The following is an 11,763-nucleotide window of genomic DNA, read 5'->3' as shown; positions in this document are numbered from 1 at the left end:
TGCATCCAAAAATGAAATGAATTTTTAATTAAAAAGATGAATTATCGTCCAGAAAACTTAGTTTTTTAACAACAAAAATAAGAATTTCCAACTAGGTGGTTGTATTATAAAAAAAATCATTCGAAAATAAAAAAAGTAAATTTTTCAGTAAAAAAGTTAAATTGCAACAAAATAAGAATTTTCAACCACAAAAATGAACTTTTAACAGAGTAGTTCTATTTTTAACATAATAATTCATAGCTTAACCAAAACACATGAATTGTCAATCAAACAGTTTCATTTTTTGCAAAAAAAAAAGATTAAATTTCCACCAAAATAGATGAATTCTAAAGCACAGTCGAATCTCGACAAAAAAAGTGAATTTTCATTCGAGAAGTTTAATTTTCTACCAAAAAAATACGAATTTTTAAAATACTACATACATTTTTAACCGAAGAGTAGAATTTTTTCATTAAAAAAAATGAAATTGTAAGAAAATAAAAAATAAAGGAATTTTCAACCAGAGGACTTTTGGACTAAAATTTTAATGATTCAATAATAAAAAAGATGAATTTTCATCTAGAAAATTTGATTTTCTACCAACATAAATACATATTTTCCACAAAATACACGAATTTTCAAATAAAACAAAAATCCATCCAAAAATGAAATGAATTTTCAGCGAAAAAAATTAATTTCAACCAAATAAGAAAAATTCAAATAAATAGAATTCAGCCAAAAACGGAATATTTAAATTTTCTTTAAAAAAAATAATAAATGACAACAAAATACATGAATTTTCAAATTAATAAAAATTCATCCAAAAATAGAATAAATTTTCAGTAAAAAAAAATTAATTTCAACCAAATAAAAAAAAATCAGAAGAATTTTCAACGAAATTCTTGCATTTTTAAACAAAAAAGTATAACTTTCCATCAAAACAAATTAATTTGTAAGTGTCAAGCCAAGCGTTATTCTCTTTTTATATCAGAAGAGCAATGTAATTATAATGGCTTGTTTCCATGCAGGCATATGACTGATGATGCTTATCGTTTGGTCACGTTGCTTATGTTTTTTCGCAAAAGTTCAAACTCTTAAATAAAAACAAGAAGAGCTCTTTATATTTTTTGTATTGCATCAAAGCGGAAATTCACTTTAGCGGAAATTTATACCATAAATGTAATTAAATTTCCACAGAAATTGTTCAATTTCGAGTTATTTAACTTTCAAATATCCTTCAAATGAAAACATTTTTGGTAATAATCTTTACTTTAACTCTTAATTTAAATTTTAAACTCGTATTAGACTTGTTAGTTTGCCGGTTTTTATCGTCGATTGAGTACCTTTGCTTGGGCGTCATTTTTGTTTATTATTTACGTGGAAAAAAGACTAAAATTTCTTTCAATAATTTTGTTTATAACGCACTCCGATTTTCTCTGCCCTCGAGGGCAAAGAACACGCCAAGGATCCAATTGATTTGAAAAGAATGTACATTCACAAAAACAATTATCGCCAAAATTTTTGTGACAATCGCAATCCAAATTTTAATATTTTTCCAACTGAATTAAGTTGAATGCAAAAGGTAACTGCGAAATGGTGAGGAGTGCGCCTCGATTTATAAAGTCGGCAAGTGCGCACAGAAAGACTTTGTTAGACTTTTCCGACGTCATTGCAGTGGGCAATGTGCCAATCGAATGAATGTGTTTTGCTTTGCAAAAACTAACACTTCGTCATTTGCGATACTTGGACAATTATTTAATTGCTGTTGAATTGAGACTATTGCGAGACATTTGGCTCGTCTTTCTTATTATGATATTTGTTCTTTGATATGCAAGAATGAAATACATTTACGAATTAATTGTATACTTTTCATGTCCTTCAAATAATTTTAATAAATACGTAGACTTCACAACCCAAAATGTGCTCTCAAAATAGAGAAAATAGGTTAATTATTCACAAAAATAGGGGAACTCTTTTAAATTAAATTATTGCAGATAACATATTGAATTCAAGTTGAAAAGAAGTTCCAACAAAGACAAATTATCAATCAAAAAAGGAACAATTAAAATTTCCGTTAAAAACAAATGAATGTTAAGTAAATAAAAAAATGAATTTCTAACAGAACTAGTATTTTCTCAACTGAAGAGATGAATTTTTTTTATTGAAATGACTATTTTTCAACCATTAAAATAAATTGTTAAGGAAATAGTTTTACTTTCAACCAATTGTAGTTCAATTTTCTACCAAAAAGATCCATTTTTCTATAAAAAGACAAATTTTCAACAAAATACATGAATTCTGCAATTGAAACAATTACTTGTCAACTAAAGAATATCACATTTTAACCAATATATTTAAATTTTTAAGCATAAAAGATAAGTTATTAACAATAAATTTAATAGTTGACATTTCAAAGGAAAAAACGTTTTTCACGGTCAACGAAATAAAAAAATTAAAACTCTAAATTAAAAAAAACTATAAGTAACACAAACTGAGCTGCAAATCATTTAAAGCAATTTTAAACCAGAAATGTTACAAATTAAACGATTACATTTTTGTTATAAACGAAGCAGTTCTTAAATTAAAAGTTAAATTATTTTTATTTTTAAATACATAGTTTAAAAAGTTTAAAAATTTTATTTTAAAATCTTGAAACATCTACGTTGTTTTACAGTTACAATTTTTTAAAGTGTTTCTGACATTTTTTCAGAACTTTAAATTTCTTTTAAAATGATTCCAATTCTTCCTGAATTTTTTTTTATATTCTGAAAAACATAAATATTTTCTAGAAATGTTCCAGATTTATTTTTGAGACAATTTTGGAAATCTTTTTAAAAACTCTCTTAAAATTAATTTTTCAAAATTAAAAGGTATTTTGAAATTTCCAAGGAATCTTAAGAAAATGTTTTTTTTTTTAAATTCTTTTGAAGCCTTGCACAATTCTGAAGAAGCATATAAATTTTTTGTTTGAAATCTGCAAGAACAGGGTGGCCGTTTTAATCGAAGAAATGAATTCCCGGTCATTTCCCGATTCGAAAACATTTTTGACGGTCAATGAAATTTAAAAAAGCTAAAAAAATGTCCACTTGAGGTAATAAAAGCTGAACTGCAAATGAAATAACACTTCTTAAATTAGAAATTCAATTTTTTTTTTAATAGTTTAAACATCCTTGGAAAGCTTCAAATTTCTATTTCAAAATCTTGAGAATTCTAGAAATTATTGTAAATTGGTTTTAAATTTAAAATTATTTTGGAAATTTTTTCAGAACTTCTAAATATCTGTCAAAATTGACTTTTTTCTACAATTTTCAGAAAATCCTGCAAATTTCATAAAATTTCTTTACAATTTTAATGTATAAATAACAATTAAACATTTATTATTTGTAGCCGAAATTTGAGTAATTTTAAGAGATATGTAGAAGTTTTGAAAAGATTGAAATTTAATGTAAAACTTGGAATGATGATAGCCTGATATAAAACAAAATGTAGATTTTCGCAGATTTTAAACAAAAAAAATTAGATTCTTTTGAAGAATTGTGAAAGGGTTCAAAAGAATAAAAACACTTTCTTAAGATACCTAGGAAAATTAAAAATAACTTTTCATTTTAAAAAATTATTTTAAGATGATATTTAAAAAGTTTTTCAAAGATTTAAACAAAATTTTCAAAAAAGATTCTAGAAGATTTTAAGAAAACGTTCCAAAATTTGAATGATAATTTTAAATCTTTCTAAAACTCCTAAATAGCTCTTAAAATTACTCAATTTTTTTTATATAAATGTTCATTTTTAAATTATACATCAAAAATTAAAAATTTCACTTACAAATTAAGCATTTTTCAAATAAAACAATTAAAATTGTAACGTTCAAAGTTTAAAGGCTCTTCGAAATTTCAACGATTCCAGACTTTCTATGCTATACAATTCAATTAAAGATTCTTTACTTTTAAATATTTGGTTTTAATTCACTTTTCTTAAATAAAAATTCACATATTGCTAAATATTAAATAATTAATCTTTTTTTTAATTAAAAATTTCAAATTGAGTGCGTTAAAAATTGAATATTTGAGACTAAAACAATATTTTAAATTTGATAGCCCTTTAAATAAGAATACACATTGATGACTTTTCAACTGAAAAAGATAAATTCTTAACAAAAAATAGAATAGTCAAATTGTCTGTGAAAAAGATTAATTTTCAGCCGAAAGAAACCCAAGGATTTTCAACAAAATTTTCAACCATAAATTGTAATTTTGAGATATAAAAATAGAGTTTTCAGACTAAAATCTTACATGTTTTAGAAAACAGTTGATTTTTAAAAGGGAAAAGATGAAATTTCAACAAAATAATTAAACTTTCAACTAAAAAAGATAAATTTAAAAATAAATTGTGGAATTTTCAGATGAAAAATTATTAAACTTTAACCTAAAACAGGTGCACCTTAAACCAAATAGTTCAATTTTCAAAACAAAAAAATTGTTTTTTATTGCAAGTCATTTGAATTTTGAACAACAGAGTTAACTTTAGACAAAAAAAATATTAATTTTCAACAACAAAAAATAGCTTCGATCAAAAAGATGCACTCTTGCCTAAAAAGACAAATTGTCTATTAAAAAAAAAAAACTAATATATAACTAAACAGTTGAATTGAAATTGAAAAATTGGGTTCTGTTAATAATTCAGTTCGCACTTGGCGAAAAAACAGAGAAAAAAGAAGAAATCTTTGAAAAGATGGGAATAGGGAAAAGACTATGAAGTCTACAATGATAAAATACATTAAACATCTGACTAATTTCAACGTCCTTAAAAAAATGTTGATCAATACTGAGATTAAATGGTCTCTTACAAAATTTCTATAATCGAAATAACGACTCATCGTGTGATTGAAGTATGTTTTTCTCGTATGTTATCAGGTTGATACTGGTTTCATTTGATTATATACACATTCCGACGCGCCATACGGAAAATTTTAGTTTAAAACTGATACTACTCTTCTGATAAGATCATATTACTGGCACTACAGGCAAAGATTTTTATCACAAAGATAAGAAACTTCGAGAATGAATTGCACTGATATACATTTCTACAATGAAAATACCTGATTCCAATCAGTATGCGAGTCTTAAAATTCAAAATAAACTTTCTAATTAGTAATCATTTTTGTAAGCAAAATTACTCAGGATGAACGAAATTATTAAGTTTTTTAGAAGCCTATTGGTTAATAAACCCATCGAAAATGTAGTTGTTTAGAAAACAATTTGTATCTTGAAAGTTAATCTAGCAGACTCACGTAAATAAACAGAAGTCACTTCAGTCCTTTATTTTAGTAAATATACGTTCTTTATACAATCGTCATTTACTCTATCACGTGAGAAATTAAATTAATATTTAGCACGCAAAAAAATTTTTAAAAACTAATTTAATTTTAAACCAAGTTGTTGAATTAAAGAAAAAACGAGAATTAAAAAAAATTGAAATCCTCAAGCGAGATAGATAAATTATAAACCAAATAGTTTGATTTTCAACAAAAAAGGCAAATTTTCCACAAAATACATGAATTTCCAACCAAAAAATTAACTTTTAACTGATTAGTTAAATTTTCACATTAATTTATAACAAAACAATTAAAGTTTTAGGCGAAAATGTCAACATTTTTACCCAAATAGATGAATTAAATTTTTAGAAAAAATTATTTAAATTTTCAACCAAAAAAATTGATTTTCTAAAAAAAAAAGAACGAATTTTCAACAAAATACATGAATTTTAAACCAAATAGTTGAATTTTCACTTAAAAAGTTAAATATTAAAAAAAAAGGACGAGCCATTAAATAAATAAATTTTTTTTATAACGCAGTTCAATTTTGAAACAAAAAGAATTTCCAACAAATCAACGACAGCCTAAAGATCAAACAGGTGCACTTTTAACCAAAAAATATTAAATTTTTAATAAAATAGAGTTTTAAAACAAATAGTTGAATTTTTTACACTAAAGAAAATCCATTTAAAAATAGAAGTCACATTATTAAATTTATATATTAATCTTTACATTGCAATTTTCAACAAAAAGATTTCAATTTTAACCCGAAAATAACATAAATTTTTAAAAATTTTAACTCAAATAAAAACTACATTCAACCAGAGATAATTTTTTAACTAAAATTATGAGTCGTTAACAAAATAGTTCAATTCTCAAGCAAAATCCATTATTTCTTTAATCAAGCAGTTGAATTCTAAAGCAAGAAATTGGAAATTTCTAACAAAATATATCAATTTTCAACCAAATAGTTGAATTTGAAAAAAATGAAACTCCATCCAAGAAGTTTAAATTCCTACCAAGGAAAATATGAATTTTCAACAAAATACATTAATTTTCCACTAAATTTAAATTTGCATAAGTATTTTCTAACAGAAGACAAATTTTCAATAAAATACATTAACTTTTCAACCAAATAGTTGAGTTTTAAAATAAAAAAGGATACATTTTAATTTAAAAAAAATTCAATTTTCCTTTGAAAAAATAAAATTTCAATACAAAATAGAACAAAATTTCAACAAAAGAGATTACTTTTGAACTAAAATGATGAATCTTTAACAAAATAGTTCAATTTTCAAGCAAACCGGTTTTTTCTTCAACACAGTTTAATTTTCTACCAAAGAAGACAAATTTTTAACAAAATAATTTAGTTTTTAACCAAATAGTTGAGTTTTCAAATAATAATAGATCAATTATTATTTTTTAAAAGTAGTTCAATTTTTAATTGGAAAAATTTAAATTTTAGACCAAAATAAGACCAAAGTTCAACCACAGATTACGTTTGAACTAAAGTAATGAATCTTCAACAAAATAGTTCAATTTTCAAGTAAAGCAGATAATTTTGTTAACAAAAAGGTTCATATTTCTACTAAAATAGATGAATTTTAAACCAATAAGTTGAATTTTGATCCAGGAAGTATAATGTTTTACCAAAAAAGACAAACTTTCAAAAAAATACATGAGTTTTATACAAAAATTTTTAGTTCTCGAATAAAAAATATCAATTTTTATCTGAAAATGGCAATTGAATTTAATATAAAAAATTATTTTAACTCAAATAAATACAAATTTTAACCAGAGACAAGTTTTAAACTAAAATGATGAATCTAATCAAAAAGTTGAATTCCAAAGCTAAATTTTAAAGCAAAGAATTTGAAATTTCTACCAAAATATATGAATTTTCCACCAAATAGCTGAATCTTCAAAAAAAAAAAAAAAAACGATGAATATTCATCTGGGAAATTTAAATTTTTACCAGGGAAACCATGAATTTTTAACAGAATTTTAATCAAAATAAACGAATGTTCAATCAAAAATTTAAATTTTCGAGAAAAATGAGATAAATTTGTAACCAAAAGACATGACTTTTTTACCAAAAAATATAAATTTTCAACCAAAAAATTAAATTAAAATTTTGGTTTAAAAAATTTTAATTGTAACCCACGCTTACTAAAATGATAAATCTTCAACAAAATATTCCATTTTCAATCAAAACATCATTTTTTTAGCAAAAGAGTTTAAAATTGTATTAAGAAGATTAGCTTTTTTACAAAAGATCATTTTTTTGCAGTGTACTTCCACTTTCAGTCAAGCCGAAATTTTCTCACTTTTTTCAGTTCGCACTGAAGCAAAAAAAAAACTTTCCTGAAAACAGGGAAAAAAACAAAAAAAAAAAAGCAACCAAAAAAAGGGAGGAGTGTGTGAAGCCTGTAATATTTAAATATAAAAGTGAACTTGAAACTGTTATTGTTTGGAGACTTGGTGCTTAATTCTAGATACTTCAGGGGTCGAATTAATAATTCTAGAATTGTTTGAAAACATGTATGAATTGAGTACAGATATATGACTTACTTAATTTGAGAGAGTTCTACCCAGCAGTAGAATTCCACAATTTGTGACGCTTACAAACTTATTGTCAGCACTCATGCCTAATATAATGCTTTGTCTACTAGATATGGAATTCTGAATGTACTTGACTCAAACTAGGAAGACAAAGATAAATACGATACACGCGATGATACACGTGAAACGTGCATTTATCCTGATAATAATGCACATTTTTTTCTCTAAAATATCATAAAAGTATTTGGAGTTGCATTAATTTTACAGCTTGATACATATCGTGTTTATAAATAGTTTATCACCACTTTTGAATATAAATTTTGCTTCGTAATATATCGGAATAATATAATAAAATAACATTTTGTAGGTACTACTATATTTAGATAATTTTTTATCATATTTTGGAGTTCTGATCAGGCAAATCTTGTCCAAAAATAAATTCTCAAGCAGTCAACCGAAGTTTTGCAGATATAAAAAAATAGAATGACAGAAAAAGTAAAATAAACGACTGGATTTTATGAGCAGTTCTGTTGAACAAATTTTTATCTTTTGATGGCATTTAAAATGTCACAACCATGTGCCTGGATCATATCAAATAATCTCAATCTTGACACGTCAATTGTTTTCACCTTGTTCGAATCAACAAGTTTGTATTTACAAAATGTACACATACTTAAATCTCATTATCTTACGTGTTTTTGTAAATCGATTTCCTGTGAATTAAAATTCATGTGCAATGCGGTGACGCGGCGATACGGAAGCAAAAATGGGTCGCGGTTTTTCTAGAAGTTTCCTGATGATATGGTTGCATCATATTTGAGCAAATAATTCATAAGTTGAAGAATATTAAATTTAAAAAACGATCGATAAAAAATGCGGGCCCGAGGGGACAAATAGTAAAACACCTTTTAGACGGAAATGTACAATAATTACAAGATGGCGTTGTAAAAAAAGTAAAGTTAAAAATGGCGTATTCCCACATCTACTTACCAATTACTTGAAATTAAACTTGGCATGGTTTCGAACTTTTTACTACTTTCACAATTACTTAATAACAGACTGGATTTACTACTCATATTTCTTTCGTAAAATCTTGACGATTTTTCTGTACAGGTCAATGGAAAATTTTCGCTCTTGCGAAAAAAAAGATTATAAGCACCTTCGTGGATTGAACCAACTCGAACAAAAGCAAGTTCCGAACTGAGCGAAAACTGGAAAAGTCACGTATTTCTTGATGAGCTAGTGTGTGGCGCAATCATATATACTAGATTCGATCTCTGCTCACTAGGCAGTGCTCCAAACACTGCACTATTGCGCATGCGATCCATAAGGTGCTTCATTCACTGCCGTTCGCGCACTTATTTGAAATGTTAAAAAATACCATTTTTTTAAATTCATTATTATTAACTAAAAACAATTACATTTTAATATTTTAAAGCGTTAAGTGGATAGTTTTTAATATATTCTAAACACGAGTTAAAAAATTAAATAAGTATTCAGTGAGTAAAAAGTATCATGTTATTTAATGTAATCTTTTTAAAATTTTTTAATAATTGTTACTAATTTATGCACTTAAATATCTGCATATTAATAAAAATAGATATATAAATTTTATCAAACGTATATTTTGAAATATTTAACATTTATATATCGTGAAATTATAATTCAATTGTAATTTAAGTCGAATTTATTTTAAAACATTCAAAAAAGTATATTAAATAAAAGATAATAGTTTTTTAAATTACCAGCATAGATACTCTGTTGCTTTTCAAGATACAGAAGTGAGAAACATTTTTGAGGATAGTGAGGGACGACTGAAAAAGCAAGAAAAGTAAAATTCCCGAAACTGTAAAATTTCCCATTAATAAAATTAAAATTCCAGAAATTATAAAAATGATGAAATTCGAAAATCTTGTATTGGAAAATTTCCGACAGTATATTGTCAAATTATAGTATATCAGAACTAAAAAATGGCCGTTTCAAAATAATTAAATAAATAGTTTTCTAATAGATATTATTTATTTATTGAAAATGCAATAATTAAATATTTTTAACGAAGACACATTTTTTTAATGTTCATAGTTGTTTAACATTATTGTTTGAATTCAAATCTATAAAAAATCAATTTAAACATTTTTCAAACAAAATTGTTCATCCAGGAATACATTTATTTCATGAATAAAAATATTTGATTCTTTATTTTTAATAAATAAATGACATTTATTAAGAAACAATTAAAAAAAAAAATTTTAATTCGGGAATTTTATAATTTGGAAACTTTGTAGTTCGGATATTTTATAATTCGGAAATTTCCTGCCAACAATTTTATTATTCGAGAATTTTCCAATTCTGGATTCTTAAATTTCAGCAATTTTATAATTTGGGGAACTTTCTATTAAATATCTATAAAATATTTAACGTTTATAAAATTTGAATTACAATTTTTCGATAAATAAATCTTAAATAATTTAAAATGTAAGCGTGATAGCATTTTTATATTCATTTTAACTAATATACAGATATTTGAATGCATAAACTAGTAACAATTATTCAAAAAATTAAAAAAGATTACATTAAATAACATTATATTTTTTATTTACTGAATACTCATTTTATTTTTTAACCTAATGTTAAGAATATATCAAAAACTATTCAATTACTCGTTAAACGTATTAAAATATAATTATTTAGAATTGATAATAAGAAATAAAAAATGGGAATTTTAACATTTCAAGTAATAACGCGAACGGACGCCAATGAAGCACTCCATGAAATGCATGCGCAGTAGTGCAGAGCATGATCTAACAAATACATGGTCTAGCCAATTGAGGGCCCTGTTTCGTTCAAGTAACGCAACCGCTTAATTCCACCATTTTGTTAATTTTACCGCGAAGTTTGAGTTTGCCGCGTAAGACTACGGCGAACTGTTATAGGAAAATCAATTAAGACACTTCGTTTAAATTACTTGAAATAATTCCAAGCCTGTCATTAATTTTGAATGTTTTCAAAACTTCGACATATCTCTTAAAATTACTAAAATTTTGTGTACAAATAATAAGTGTTCAATTGTTATTTATGCGTCAAAATTTAACAATTTCACTTATGAATTAAACACTTTTTAAATAGAACAATTAAAATTCTAACGCTTAAAAATCAAAAGTTCTTTAAAAATCTAAAGATACAAAGCTTTCTATGTAAAACAATTCAGTTTCAAATTGTTTTCTTTTCAATATTTGGTTTAAGTTTACGCGTTTCAAATGAACAGTGAAATATTGCTAAATATTAAATACTTATTCTTTTTCTACATTAAGAAATTTCAAATTAAATGGGTTAAAAATTAAATAATTTAGACTCACAATATTTTTAATTTAATAAAAACATTTAATTATGACTATATTATTATGGATTTATTTTTAAGTGGAAAATAGTCAAACGCATATTTACATTTTTTAATGGCTGAAAACATTAATAGAAGTAATATATTAATAAATTTATTTATTAAATTTAATATAAAAAAATATATTAAGGAATACCTGAAACTGCGAATGAAAAATATATTATATATGTTTCAATCCTAAAAACTGCACTTTATTTATTTTTAAAACTGTTAAAATATAGCTTGGGCAGATTTTTCAACTGAAAATTCGTGAGATTCTCGGTTTCCCAGTCCGACGGCCACCTAGTTCTTTATAAAAAAATCTTTGATTTTAAAAACTTGTAATTTTTAATTTTTTAACCTCTAAAACTGCGTTTTAAAATTCTTCAATTAAAATATATGCTGAAAAATAAACAAATTTAACTGGAAAATTTTTTAAGTGACCGATTTTCAAATTAAGCGTTCTAAACCAAATGGTATAATAATCTATAAAAATCACAATTTAGGAAAAAAAACGGCTGAAATCAAAGTTGGA

This window comes from Belonocnema kinseyi, chromosome 2 (genome assembly GCF_010883055.1).
Source record: "Belonocnema kinseyi isolate 2016_QV_RU_SX_M_011 chromosome 2, B_treatae_v1, whole genome shotgun sequence".
NCBI lineage: Eukaryota > Metazoa > Arthropoda > Insecta > Hymenoptera > Cynipidae > Belonocnema > Belonocnema kinseyi.
The sequence above is the reverse complement of the archived record's forward strand: the minus strand, read 5'-3'. Positions refer to the sequence as shown.